Here is a 14,837-nt window from a genome sequence, read left to right as displayed (position 1 = left end):
CACCGCCTGCCGCCTCCACGGAGCCCTCCTCGCAGCCGGGCCGTGCCCTCCCTGCCCAGCTCTGATCGGCTGGCACACCAGGGGACCGTCTTTTGTCCAAATTAAATGTCACAGGATCCAGGCCGACTGGCGCCCCACACAAACACACGGCTGTCTCTTTGCGGCAACAATTTAGATTTAGCCGAGGCAGCCTTTCGGGAGCTGCTGACGCACCAACACCCTCCTTTTCCTGCTTTTTAAGTGTATTTTTTATTGTTGATGTTATTATAGATGTCCCGTTTTCCCCACCATCTCCTTTTAAATTGTTTTTAGTAAATTCTTCTTCTCACTCGCAGAGGAAGACGAAGCAAGTGTGATAATCTTGGCTGTCAGCCGTGGGAACGTCAGAGCAGCTTCATGCTAGCGGCATCGGGCCCGTGTTCTCACGGGATTTATCCTGAAGCCGAACACCGCACACGGTCAGGACGAGGTGTTTAAGAGGCTGCAGCATTATTCTACAAGAAACTTAATATCTAGAGGGAATATGCTTTCATAAATAAAGCTTGGGCAAGCATAAAATGTACAATATGGAAAAACAATAATCTTTTCCGGGCAAACAAAATGAGCATGTGACTGTAAAATAACACAAAATCTACTTTTGTTGTTGTTGTTGTTGTTAATCCTCACCCGAGGATATTTTTGCCATTGACTTTTTTTAGAGAGCGCAGAAGCAGGGGGAGGGAGGGGAGAGAGGGAGGGAGGGAGACGATTGGCTGCCTCCCGAAGGCTCCCCAACCAGGGCCAGGAGCTGAACATGCAACCCAGGCACCTTCCCTAGATCTGGAATCGAAACCGAGACCCTTCGGTGTGCAGGCCGATGCTCTACCACTGAGGCACACTGGCCAGGGCCAAAACCTACTTTTTAACTCAGCTTCGTTCCGCGGTGGGGATGTTCCCTTTATCTAAGACCAAACGAGGAGAAGCTTTGGGAGAGCTAGGAGCTGAGCCACTGCTCCAAAAGCCGGTGAGAAGGACTCTCGCCACGGAGCCTGGCGCCGTGTCCTTTGCCCTCGGTGAAGGGTCCCCCGAGGACCCCCGACAACAGCAGCCCATGTGGCTCCGGCCCAGACCTGAGAAATCGCTTTGCTGAAACCAAGGCGCACGCAGCTCCGGGCGGCTCGCTTAGAGGCTTTTCCTGTGTTTCTGTCACTTTTCCACAATGTACTGTCTTAAACATCAGAGATTACATGGGCGTCACAGACACTCGCTACCTGCAGCCACCAGGCTGCCGGGTGGACGCAGCTTTGTGACCAAGCGGCATCCTGTGGAGACGGGGAGCCAGCGGTTCCCTGGGGCCTGGAGAAGCCGGGGGTCAGTGGCAGGTGACCTTCCGGGCGGGTGCGGAATGGATGCACTGAGGGAGTGCAGACTTTCAGCAACGGTGTCCCGGGAAATGTTTTTACTAGAGCACTGAGTGATGTCATTACCTGGAGCAAGGCCTTTAAAAATACCTAATCCTATCTAATGAAAGAGTAACATGCAAATTAACCATCACTCCACTACACCCACAAGCCATGCCCACCAGCCACTGAGGAGCAAGTATGCAAATTAAACCAACCAAGATGGCTGTGGCCACGGAGCAAGCAGGAAGCTTGTGTTTCCCTGGCAATGGAGGAAGCCAAGCTTTCTGCACACTCTGGCCGGCTCAGGTCTCCACTCAAGGTTACAAAATTTCAATTAAAAATTCCAACAAAAATGGCAACAGCCACAGAACCGGAGAGAGCAGGAGGCTTGAATGTCCCCTGGCAATGGAGGAAGCCAAGCTTCCCACCCGCCCTGGCCTCCGCTCCAGGCTACGAAGTTTCAGTTATAGACGGTAAATAAATCCCAGATCCCAGGGCCTCCTCTTGGGCCACTGGGGAGAGTGGCTGGCCTGCTAACCACCACAGGCCCCTCACCCAGGCTGCCCCATGCCCCACAGGAACCCCCACCCTGATCCAGGACACCCTTCAGGGCAAACCAGCTGGCCCCCACCTGTGCACCAGGCCTCTAACCTATCAAATCCTATCTAATAAAAGAGAAATATGCAAATTGACCATCACTCCAACACACAAAGATGGCTGCCCCCATGTGGACACAAGATGGCCACCACAAGATGGCCAGCAGGGGAGGGAAGTTGGAAGGGACCAGGCCTGCAAGGGAGGGCAGTTGGGAGCGATCAAGATTGCAGGGGAGGACAGTTAAGGGTGACCGGGTTGGCAGGGGAGGGCAGTTAGGGACAAACAGGCTGGCAGGGGAGCAGTTAGGCATCAATCAGGTTAGCAGGGGAGTGGTTAGGGGTGATCAGGCTGGCAGGCAGAAGCAGTTAAGGACAATCAGGAAGGCAGGCAGGTGAGCAGTTGGGAGCCAGCAGTCCTGGATTGTGAGAGGAGTGTCTGACTGCCCTCAGATATCCCTCGAGGGATCCCAGATTGGAAAGGATGCAGGCTGGGCTGAGGGACACACACCCCCGTGCATAATTTCGTGGACTGGGCCTCTATATATACATAGATCTCAGAGAGGAGGGGAAAGGAAGAGAGAGATGCACATCAGTGATGAGATAGAATCATGGATCGGCTGCCTGCTGCGCGCCCCAACCTGGGGATGGAGCCCACATCCTGGGCCCTGACCAGGAATCAGACTGGGAACCAGACCTGGTTCATGGGCGATGCTCAGCCCCTGAGGCCTGCGGCCAGGCTAGAAGTCCTGATGAAGAACCGGAGCCCACTGTGCTGGGACAGCCCTGAGAGCTTTGGCTCTGGCTGTGATCACCTCAGCGTTAACTACGTCTGTTGATTCAGATGTGCTGCCCTGGCCAGTTTGGCTCAGTGCATAGAGCCTCAGCCTGCACACTGAAGAGTCCCGGGCTCGATTCCAGCCAGGGCACATGGCCAGGTTGCAGGCTCGATCCCCGGTAGAGGGTGTGCAAGAGGAAGCTGATCAATGATTCTCTCATCATTGATGTTTCTCTCTCTCCCTCTCCCTTCCTCTCTGAAATCAATAAAGAAATGCATATGTTTTTTAAAAAGATAGATATTTGCTGTGCTTTCTGCCTGATGGAGCCCATAAAGGCACCGAGATCTGAAGGGTGATGTTTGCAAGGGGACAGCAGTTGGTCACCACGGAGGCTCCCTGGACCCCGGTTAGCATTTCCTCAGTGACAGCTTTTTCCAGAGGCTGTGCCTGTCTCTCCATAGAGGGGGCCTGAACTGAGCTCCTGGTTTCCTTTCCGTCACGGGAGCGTGAAGGAAGCCGTCCGCTCGGGGCCCTGGAGTATGTCACCGCGTGGCAATGTCACCCGCAGCGTCTGTGTCCCTGCCCATCGGGGCTGAAGCAGAGGAGGGACGTGGTCTCGCTGGCAAGGTCTCCGCCACTGCCTGCCAGCACCAGGCTTGTGTGCGTCCATCGCTCTTGCCAGCTGCACTGGCGTAGCCGCATCACACGGGACATTTACTCATTCGTGTTGGCCCCAAACAAACATGTCAATCCCGCCCGAGCAGGACCAGGCGGCCGGCTCCCAGGTGAGGGTGTGATCCCGTGCGGGCCGGGGCGGCGCTGACCTCAGATCCCCACACCCACAGCGAGCAGGTGGCACCGACCACTCAGCCAACAGGCATGCTTTTGAAAATCGCTTTTGGAGTCCGGCCGCTTGGCTCAGGGGTTGAGCTTTGACCTATGAACCAGGAGGTCACAGTTCAATTCCTGGTCGGGGCACATGCCCAGGTTGCGGGCCGATCCCCAATGTGGGGCGTGCAGGAGGCAGCTAATCCATGATTCTCTCTCATCATGGATGTTTCTCTCTCTCTCTCTCTCTCTCTGAAACTAATAAAAAGATTTCAGAAAAGAAAATCTCGTTGGGGTCTAGCATTAAACCAAAGAGCGGTAGCTAAGCTGGAACCGATTTAAAATTAAACATCCATTGCAGGGTTTTCAGCCTGCCTCGGCGCCGGGGCCGCCTAGAGAAAGAGCGTTAATACGACGCGGAAAGCACGCCTCGCCGCAGGGCTCCGGACCCGTCCTCGGGGTCCTCGGGGTCCTCGGGAGCTCGGGCCTCCGCTGGGCGGGCACCCACACCCAGGAGGCAGGAGGGAGGACGGGTGGGCCTCTCCCAGGACCCCAGGCCCACGCCCGGCCCCTCCCTAAGGAATTGGGAATTAGTTTCCTTTTTTTTTTAATCCTCACCTGAGGATATTTTCCCACTGATTTTTTTTTTTAAGAGAGAGAGGGAAAGGGAGGGGATGGGACAGAGAGAGAAACATCAATATGAGAGAGACACATCGATTGGTTGTCTCCCGTATACGCTGACCAGTGCCAGGGATCAAGCTAGCAACAGATACGTGCCTTGACTGAATTGAACCTGGGACCCTTCAGTCCCCGGGCCAACACTACCCACTGACCCACACCAGCTAGGGCTTAGTTTCCTTTTTAAGCACTTATCATCTCTTCCGAGATATTCCGTGATGCCACGGCTGAGAACACGTGACCTGGGCTGGGAAAAACTGATCCCCGAGCTGTGAGGTCAGGGTGCATTGAGGGGAAGCTGGGGTCTGTCCCTCATCACATGGGCAGCGCCCCATCTCCCCTCTGTGAGAAGAGGAGGAGCTGTCAGTCTGTGTGCAGCACCCCTGGCTGCAGAGGCCCCCCCCCAGCGCGGGGTCTGGGGCGTGGCCTCTGTGGGGACCACAGCCGCTGAGAGCAGCCAGACCAGAGCAGGCCGGGAGGAAGACTGCGGCAGCAGCTGTCTGTGTTCCTGTGCACGGCCAGTGTTAATTTTTAAAGAGTTGGAACCCTAGGACCCCCACAGCAGGCATCTGTATCCCCAAAAAGCAGGCGTGGGTGCTGGCGGGGAGAGGACTCCTGGGTGTTATGGCCAAGGACTCAGTGCCCAGGCCTGGGCGTGGCTCAGCCACAGGGAGATGGGCTTTGGCCGGTGGCCACAAAAGTGGGTGTGGCCTCCCTGGGGCAAGGCGGGGAGGGCTGGGGGGTAAGAAGAGCAAGAAAAGCTCTCTGATGTCCCATATCCCGCCCCTCCGAGGTGGGGATGGGGAGGGAGGTGGCAGCGACACGGACGGACGCGATGGAGCCCGGCTCAGAGCCAGCTCCCCACAGCTGGGGCGGGGGGGGGGGGGGGGGGGGGGCGGGGGGGTAGGGGGAGGCGGTTGGCAGTGGGACCTGCCGGTATCTGTGGTTCAGCTCACTGGGGCCCTGCTTGGCCAGCGGGGATCTGATGTGGGGACACTTAGTGCCTGGCCCTGCGGGAGGGGCGGCTCCTGCCCACATGGGGCCCCAGCTCCGTGACTGTCCCCGAAATCATGGGACTGAGGCCTGGCCCTGCCCAGCCAGTGTCCTCCACGCCCCAACGTTCTGGAGCCAGGCCCTGCCCCAAAGCCGGGGACTCGGCAAACAAAAGGCCGTTTTCGGGGCTCAGAGCGCAGCCTGGTGCTGGGTGTTCGCTCATTGTCTCCCGGGGAGCATCTGGGCCCAGAGCTGCCCTGCTCCCGGGAAGCGAGGCAGCTCCATCCCCACACCTGCCTGCCGGCACCTCCCACAGCCGCCGGCCTGTCGTCAGCCGGGTCTGTGCCCGCTGGGGTGTGGCCGTGCTCGCTCTGCAGAGGCCACACCTCAACATGGCAGAGAGGAGCCCGGCCTTCCCTGGGGGGGTGGGGGGGGACGATGGGGACCATGCTCCTTGGAGCAAAAACACAGCGAGAAGGGCTCCGGGCTCCAGGCAGCGCCCCCTCCCAGAGGAGGGCGAATTCCATCACCTCCCGGCCAGGCCGGCCGCCGCCCTCGGACTCCGGACCCCTAAAGGGGTCCGGCGGCGTCTGCCAAGGACCCGTGCGCTCCTCGCTCCACAGCCGTCGCCCCCTTTCTCTCCGCCCCGGCCCAGGCCGGGGGCCGCGGGCTGTGTGTCGCCTGTGACAGAGGGGCCTCCCCGCCCCTCGGGTCACCGCTCACAGAGCAGCGGGTGGGAGGCTGCGTCCCCCGTCCACGCCTCTGGCAGATCTGCCCTGGAGCCGCGGCCAGAAACGCCAACCCCAGACCCATCGCGTGAGGACGCGCCGGAATCACACCCCAAACCAGGGCGGGCGGCAGCGTGGGCGCCGCCGGGGGCCGGGGCCGGAGCCTGGGAGGGGGAGCAGCGCCCCACCCAGATCGGGGCGAGCCGTACACAGGCCCCGGGGCCGGCACCTCCCTCTCCCCGAGGGCCCGCACTTACGGGAGCGGCGCTCCGTGCGCTCCGTGCGCCCGCTGAGCCCGCCGCGGCCGCGGGAGCCGCTCCGCCGAGGTCTCCAGGCACAGCCGCCGGTGACTCCAGCTGCAGCCTGAGACGGTGCATGTGCTCCGGGCGGCCAGTCCGCTGCCCACAGCGCACCACATGACCGCTGACATCACCGTCCCGCCAGCCCCGCCCGCCCGCGCAGCCAGCGCCAGCGGAGCCTGGATGGATGGGAGCAGGTGGCACGGGGAGGGACTGCGGTTTTGTCGGTGCACATATTTTTTACCCGTTTCTCTGTCCAAGAAGGGAGCTGGCGTGGCTCAGTGGCTGAGCATCAGCCTGGGACCCAGGCGGTCACGGTTGATTCCGGTCAGGGCCCAGGCCCGGGTTGTGGCTCCATCCCCAGCGTGGGGTGTGCAGGAGGCAGCGGGCGACGCCCCTCAGGGTCTGTGCACACATTTGCGTCCGAAAACACCCGTGGGCTCCTCCTGGACTCTGCGTGCGTCACGCCCCCCAGCTCACAAGGAGGCAGGGCCACGCCCAGCAACACGCCGAGAAGCCCCAGGACAGACGGACAGACTGCACACCGCCGCCTTCGTCACAACCCTGCCCTCGGCGCCGCGAGCAGCTATTCGAGCAGGCGGGGAGGCAATCCCTCCATCAAGACCCCTTACAACACGGTCTGACGCCGAGTCTGGGGCCCTAATGAAACCACGCTTCCCCCTGCTGCATCCTGAGGGGGCAATCAATGCAACGGCAGGGTTACAACCCGAGCCCGAGGCTCCTCGAAGCCTCCTCGCAGCCGGCAGGCCGCAAGCCAGACAGCGGTCCTCCTCGTCTGCTGCCTGCACCGCTTCGGCTGGGCTTCCCCGTGCATGAACAGACCCGCGGGCATTCCGGTGTCGCGCCCAGTGACTCTCACATCACAGTGAGAACCGACAAACCGACTCCATTTGATTCTTTCATTTTCAAATATATTTCTATTGATTTCAGAGAGAAAGGGAGAGAGAGAGAGAAATATCAGCGATGAGAGAGAATCACTGATCGGCTGCCTCCTGCACACCCCTCATTGGGGACCAGGCCTGTGCCCTGACCGGGAATCGAATGGTGACCTTCTGGCTCATGGGTCGACACTCAACCCCTGGGACTCCAGCCGGGCTCAGTTTCATTCTTTATTCGCTTTAATCCCACAGAGACCAATGGAAGTCTGCTTTCCCATGGAATGGTGAGTGAAATGTCAGTCCCAGCCACGGGTCACCTTCTTGTGAAGCACAGTTTATGAGAACCAAGCAGCTGGCTTGGATGTTGTATGTAAAACTAGAGGCCGGTGCACAGACTCATGCAGAGCCCTCGCAACCCGGGACCCCTTGGGGGTGTCAGACTGACCGTTCTGGCCCGATCCCCACATGCTGCCAGATGGGGGTGGGGTGCAGATTTGGCCTGAGGGATGTAGTAGTGCGAGAGGTGGCAGGCAGCCGGGAGGAGCCTGAACATCACTCCACTCATCCCGGCTTCACCACCCTGCTGTTCAATGAGCTCGCTGAGCGGCGCTCCCCTGTGGGAGCGCACTGACCACCAGGGGCAGCTCCTGCACTGAATACCTGCCCCCTGGTGGTCAGTGTGCGTCATAGCGACCGGTCCACCCATCCTTTGGTTGTTCAGTCACTTTGGCTTTTATATATATCGATGACACCTGGGTTATGAGGTAAATAATTCTACAGATGATTACTACTTTGCACTATTTCCACAGCCAAAAGGATATGGGTAAGAGAATAGCACCACCCACTTTAAAAGTAAGAAAAAAAGGCAAAAGACGGAAAACTAACAGTTCTCAGTGGCTACAGTGTTTGTTCCTTGGGAAAGAGCACATTCATAAACAAGGACAGGAGACTATCTTTTCTACTTGAGGAATGTTAGAATCGGTGGGCATTGTGCTCATCTTTACTTCATATATAGAATTAACTTTGAACATTTTAAATAACCTTCCCGGGCGGCCGGCATGACTCAGTGGTTGAGTGTTGACCTATAAACCAGGAGGTCAGGGTTCGATTCCCAGTCAGGGCACAGGCCTGAGTTGTGGGCTCGATCCCCAGTGTGGGGCGTGCAGGAGGCAGCTGATCTATGATTCCCTCTCATCATTGATGTTTCTCTCTCTCCCTCTCCCTTCCTCTCTGAAATCAATAAAAATGTTTTTGTTTGTTTTTTTTTAAAAAGGGCTTACAGTAGACATTTAATTGTCTTTTAAATCTTTTTTAAATAAAAATAAATAACCCCTCCCCAGGAATCTGTCTGTCCCAAAACCCTGACCTCTTTTTTTGTTAATCCTCACTTGAGGATATTTTTCCTTGATTTCTAGAGAGAGTGGAAGAGAGAGGGGAAGACAGAGAGAAACACTGATGTGAGAGACACATCAACTGGTTGTCTCCAGCATGAGCCCCAACCAGGGCCTGGGCTGGGAGGAAGCCTGCAACCAAGGTATGTGCCCTTGACCAGAATCGAACCCGGACCCTCTGGTCTGCAGGCGACGCTCTATCCATTGAGCCAACCTGGCTAGGACAGCCCGGACCCTCTGTCACCGTCTCTCTCTGCAGGCGAAGGAAAAGGGCGGTCGGATCTCTCAGACAACATGCTCCGTCCAGCACCGAGAGGCCCCCAGGCGCTGAGCCCGGATCAGTGGCCACCGTCAGGGTCTCCTGTGGGGCAGGCGCTCACTGTCCTCCCAACAGCACTGATCCTTTCACCTAAACCTTCCACCGCCTGTTGGTGTGGCTCAGTGGTTAGAGTGTCGGCCCTTGGACTGAAGGGTGGTGGGTTCGATTCCAGTCAAGGGCACAAAGTTTGGTTGCAGGTTCTTCCCCGGCCTCAGTTGGAGCACATGTGAGAGAGAACCAAAGATCGATTGCCTCCACATCAATGTGTGTGTCTCTCTGTCTCCCCTCGTCCCTATTACTCTCTGTAAACATCAGAGGGAAGAAATGTCTCCTCGGTGAGGACCAACCAAAACACCACCCCCCCCAATGGCCTCCATCTCCTCTCTCCTGCCGCGGCGCAGACCCTCGGCCACAGTGCTGTCCCCGCACTTTTTCGGGAAAGGAACACCGGCCACGCTCCTGGCTGCGCTACGGGAACAGACACGCTCTCCTGGACAGACACCCCCTAGGACAGATGCCGGGCCCGGATGGAGCTCAGACCAGAGGCAGGGCCAGCCTCCGCCACTGGCTTCCGCTGCCGTCCTGGGTGCTGCCAACCAGCCCCACCCCACACCCTCTCTGCCTGCAAGATGTTCACCCCGATCCTTCCCCTCTGCTGAGCACAGGCCACTGTGACCCCCCCCACACTGTAACACCCCACAGAGGGACACCCCCACAGTGAGACCTTCACACACCGAGACCCCCACACACCGAGACCCCCACACACCGGGACCACACACACTGAGACCCTCACACACCGAGACCGTCACACACCAGGACCCACACACACAGGGACCCCCACACACCGGGACCCACACACACCGGGACCCACACACACAGGGACCCCCACACACCGGGACCACACACACAGGGACCCCCACACACCGGGACCACACACACTGAGACCGTCACACACCGGGACCCATACACACACACCGGGACCCCCAAACACCGAAATTCAAACACACACACCGGGACCCCCACACAAGGAGACCCACACACACCAGGACCCACACACACCGGGACCCCCACACACCGAGATTCAAACACACACACCGGGACACACACACACATGGACTCCCACACACACCAGAATGCCCCACACACCAGGACCCACACACACCGGGACCCACACACACCGGGACCCACACACACCGAGATCCACGCACACACCTGGACTCCCACACACACCGGGACCCCCCACACACCAGGACCCACACATACAGGGACCCACACACACGGGGACACCCACACACCGGGACCCATACACACCAAGACCCCCAAACACTGGGACCATACACACCGGGATCCACATACGTCGGGACCCACACACACCGGGACCCACACACACCGGGACCCACACACACCGGGACCCACACACACACCGGGACCCACACACACACCGGGACCCACACACACCGGGACCCACACACACCGGCATCCACACACACCGGGACCCACACCGGAACCCCCACACACCGGCATCCACATACACCGGGACCCCCACACACCGGGACCCCACACACCGGGACCCCACACACCGGGACCCACACACACCGGGACCCCCACACACCGGGACCCCCACACACCGGGATCCACGCACACAGCGGGACGCTCTCCCGAAGAGCAGAGGTGTGGGAAGAAGGGGCCCCAGAACCACAGGACCGAGCGGCCTTTCCTCCTGAGACTCACAGGACTCTAGGAGGAAAGTACATTGTTCTCTCTGGCCCCGCTGTCCATCTGTCCCCCTCCGGAGTGGCACCGGCTGTCCGTCTGTCCCCCTCCGGAGTCGCACCGGCTGTCGGTCTGTCCCCCTCCGCATCTGTCCCCCTCCGGAGTGGCACCGGCTGTCGGTCTGTCCCCCTCCGGAGTGGCACCGGCTGTCGGTCTGTCCCCCTCCGGAGTGGCACCGGCTGTCGGTCTGTCCCCCTCCGGAGTGGCACCGGCTGTCGGTCTGTCCCCCTCCGGAGTGGCACCGGCTGTCGGTCTGTCCCCCTCCGGAGTGGCACCGGCTGTCCGTCTGTCCCCCTCCGGAGTGGCACCGGCTGTCGGTCTGTCCCCCTCCGGAGTGGCACCGGCTGTCGGTCTGTCCCCCTCCGGAGTGGCACCGGCTGTCGGTCTGTCCCCCTCCGGAGTGGCACCGGCTGTCCGTCTGTCCCCCTCCGGAGTGGCACCGGCTGTCCGTCTGTCCCCCTCCGGAGTGGCACCGGCTGTCGGTCTGTCCCCCTCCGGAGTGGCACCGGCTGTCCGTCTGTCCCCCTCCGGAGTGGCACCGGCTGTCCGTCTGTCCCCCTCCGGAGTGGCACCGGCTGTCCGTCTGTCCCCCTCCGGAGTGGCACCGGCTGTCGGTCTGTCCCCCTCCGGAGTGGCACCGGCTGTCCGTCTGTCCCCCTCCGGAGTGGCACCGGCTGTCCGTCTGTCCCCCTCCGGAGTGGCACCGGCTGTCCGTCTGTCCCCCTCCGGAGTGGCACCGGCTGTCCGTCTGTCCCCCTCCGGAGTGGCACCGGCTGTCCGTCTGTCCCCCTCCGGAGTGGCTCCGGCTGTCGGTCTGTCCCCCTCCGGAGTGGCACCGGCTGTGGGTCTGTCCCCCTCAGGAGTCCCACCGGCTGTCCGACTGTCCCCCTCCGGAGTGGCTCTGGCTGTCCGTCTGTCCCCCTCAGGAGTCGCACCGGGGTGGGACCTGCTTACCGTCGCTCCACGCAGAGGCCACAGGCTCAGCACTGAGCTGGGACCACGTGTTCCTGGCGTTCGCACTCTGAGCCCGAAACGCCGCCCCCTAGAAAGGGGGGGTGGGAGCTGTGAGGAAACGGAGTCAGACCGGAGGCTGGACGGGTGAGGGGAGCCCAGGATGTGGCCCTGCCCGAAGCAGGGCCTGGGCACCCAGAGGCCGCTCCCCACACACCCGCCTGCTCCGGGCCAGACGCAGCTACACACCCCTCTCCCCGCAAACGCTCTGTTCGCATCAACCGCATCAGCCGGCACCTGAAGTGGGGCCGGGCTCCCAGGCTCTCGCTCCTCCAGAGTCTGCGCGTGGACCCGTGGCTCTGCATCGCTGCCTCTCCCATGTGCTCCTGCCGGGGCGGCCCGCAGGGCTGGGTTTCACCAAAACCCACGTCCCAGAGAGCCGAGCAGCGAAGGAGCCGTGTGCGTGTCACATTAGGGCCCGGGGCCCAAACCCGCACCCCCCTGGTACACACGTCTGTCACAGCATCAGACAGAACACGGCGGGCGGATGCCGCTGACCCCAGGAAAACCCCACGACACTCAACGTGAGAAAGAAACCATGTCCCCACTCCCCCACGTCCCCCTGAAACGGTGAAGAGAGAGGTGAGCACCAATCCGGCGGCCGCTGCCTCACTGACAGCGCCTGCCCTGCCAGAGGCCTCCGCCAGCGAGAGCCAGGCCCAGGACCCGAGGGCCCGCTGCAGGAGCAGCTGGAGCTAAATGCACGGTGTCGGGTTCGCTAAGACGGACGGTAATTCTTTTCTTCTCTCTTAAGTACATCTTTATTGATCTCAGAGAGGAAGGGAGAGGAGAGACAGAAACATCAATGGTGAGAGAGAACCACTGATGGGCTGCCTCCTGCACACTCCCTACTGGGATCGAGCCCACAACGGGGCCTGTGCCCCTGACTGCAATCGAACCTGGGACCCTTCAGTCCACAGGCCAAGGCTCTATCCACTGAGCAGCACCTCTTAGGGTCGCCCTTTTTTCTTTATTATGGAAAGTACTAACAATGACCCTTTAATTGTTTGTTTATTCCCAATTACCCCTTCAACCCTGCACCCCCTCCCAGGCCTTCACCACTCTATGGTCAGTGTCCATATCTATAATAATGGAAGTGTAATATGCAAATCGACCGAACGACTGTCCAGAGGACTTCTGGACAAGCCCACTATGACACACAGGCGCCAGAACAGGCAAGGCAGGTGCCAGGCGATTGGTCAGGGGCCCCAGCATCAGCACACAATCACCCCTACCTCCAGCATACACGCCTACCTGCCCCACCTCCATTGTACACGCCTACCTGCCCCACATCTATTGTACACGCCTCCTGCCCCACATCTATTGTACACGCCTCCTGCCCCACCTCCATTGTACACGCCTCCTGCCCCACCTCCATTGTACACGCCTACCTGCCCCCACCTCTATGGTCCTTGCCTACCTGCCCCCTCCTGCAGCTTACTCTCCTACAGGCCTCTCGTTCTTATAACCTATGACACTGGTTGGCAAACCGCGACTCTTCCATAAAATACCACGCCCTGAGCGAGTCTATGTTGAAGAAGTGGTGTTAGAAGAAGTTTAAGTTTTAAAAATTTGGCTCTCAAAAGAAATTTCAATGGTTGTACTGTTGGTATTTGGCTCTGTGGACTAATGAGTTTGCTGACCTCTGAGCTACAACTTAACTCTTCTCCTTTAAGCCAGGATCCAAGGTCAAGGGAAGGGTAATGCAGCAACGTCCCCTGTCGCCACACCCCGCAGGCCAGCAGGCTGGGGACTCACCGCTGCGCCGCGCTGGGATCCCTTGTCTGACGCTAGGGCTCCTGGAAGCTTCCGTGCTTCCCATCCCTGCCTGCCCTCCGCACTGCAGCGCGGCCCCTCTGAGCCGTGCAGCCAGTTCTGGTCCTCAGGTGAGCGCTGAGCACACAAAGGTGTTTCTGGAGTTTTACTCCCTCTCATCCAATCCCTGCTCCTTTGTGGGCAGCCATGCTCCCCAGGACAGGGGCCTGCAGACAATGGCTGTGTTACCCATTCCCGCCACGAGGGGACGCCCACGCTCAGAGGCAGGGACAAGGGGAGTCCGTTCCCACCTTTCCCCTCAGTTTTGAATTATTAAACACAAAACAGAGCACAGGTTAGCGTCACACATTTAGCAAATCTCACTGGTGGCTTAATCTCACCTTTTCCGTCTGCATAAGTTTACACTGATGGTTCAGGGGCCCGTGAGGTAACAGGACAGGAAAGGGCGTGGGCCGGGGCCCTGCTCCTGTGACCTTCCCGTGGCCCGCCTGCCCACGGCCACAGACTGCCCCGGCCACGCCGCCTGGCGGAGGCAGGCTCTCCGCTGTTCTTAGCGACGCTGGGGACGCGCACTTCACCGGAGCCCTTTCACCGGGGCCTGCGTGCCTGTCTCCACCACGGCCCTGCGCTGGCTGAGCTCTCTGCCTCCCGCCACACCGAGCTGGGTGGGGAGGGCTTCGGAGGTGGCCAGGTGCGGGGAGGACGTGGGAGCCCTGCGGTCGGGTGAAGGCTGTGCGGTGACAGCCTGACCAGGGGACAGACAGGGAGCTGAGGACGCCTCGCCATGGCTCTCAGACCCCCATCCCGGGTCTCCAGCCCAGTGCCCAGGGTCAGCCTCAGCTCTGCTCACCCTCCTGCTGTCCCTGTCCCCCACCCTCACCCCCGTCCCCAGGAGATGCAGGCGGGGCCGTGCCTGCAAGGACAGGACCGGGAAGAGCTGTGGCATCCAGGGTGCCAAACGCGGGGGCAGGCGGCCGAGGCGAGCCCAGCGCTCGGCCTTTAAGTCCTCGGAGTCTGGCAGCTCTGAAAGCCACCGCACCGACCACAGCATGTGCGGGGCCGCGGGGGCAAGCACCGAGGCCGGGAAGGAGGCTTGGTGTTGGAGTTGAAGCAGGAAGCGTGGCTGTGGCGGGAATGTCAGGGACTGGGGGAGCCGGCTGGGAGGGGGTCCACGGGCAGGAGGCCCAGGGAAGGGGCACATGAGGAGGGCCCTGGCGCAGTTCTGGGCAGCAGAGGGGGGCCTGGGCCCCTGGGGGCGGGGCCAGGGCTGGCTGCCCCAGGACAGAAACGAGTCCCTCTCACTCTCAGCCGTGCGGCCTGTGCTCTTTAGGATTGTTTCAGCGGGTCAGCAGCCCAGAGCCAAGACTCCGCATGCCCAGCGGACCTCA

At 60.3% G+C, this 14,837-nt stretch overlaps 1 protein-coding gene across 1 annotated transcript in view; it reads right to left on the bottom strand.

Moving 5' to 3' along the window:
- The window catches only part of ANK2 (ankyrin 2), a 277,590-nt gene extending 271,188 nt beyond the window's left edge, over nt 1-6,402 (bottom strand). Inside the window, exon 1 of the mRNA XM_084883347.1 lies at nt 6,239-6,402. The gene's annotated coding sequence lies outside the window, so the exon portion shown is untranslated. The remainder of the gene's footprint in view (nt 1-6,238) is intronic.
- Between the last annotated feature and the right edge of the window lie 8,435 nt (nt 6,403-14,837).

This window comes from Pipistrellus hanaki (assembly GCF_964339955.1).
Source record: "Pipistrellus hanaki genome assembly, chromosome: 5".
Lineage (NCBI taxonomy): Eukaryota > Metazoa > Chordata > Mammalia > Chiroptera > Vespertilionidae > Pipistrellus > Pipistrellus hanaki.
This window is presented reverse-complemented; position numbering and strand designations above follow the sequence as displayed.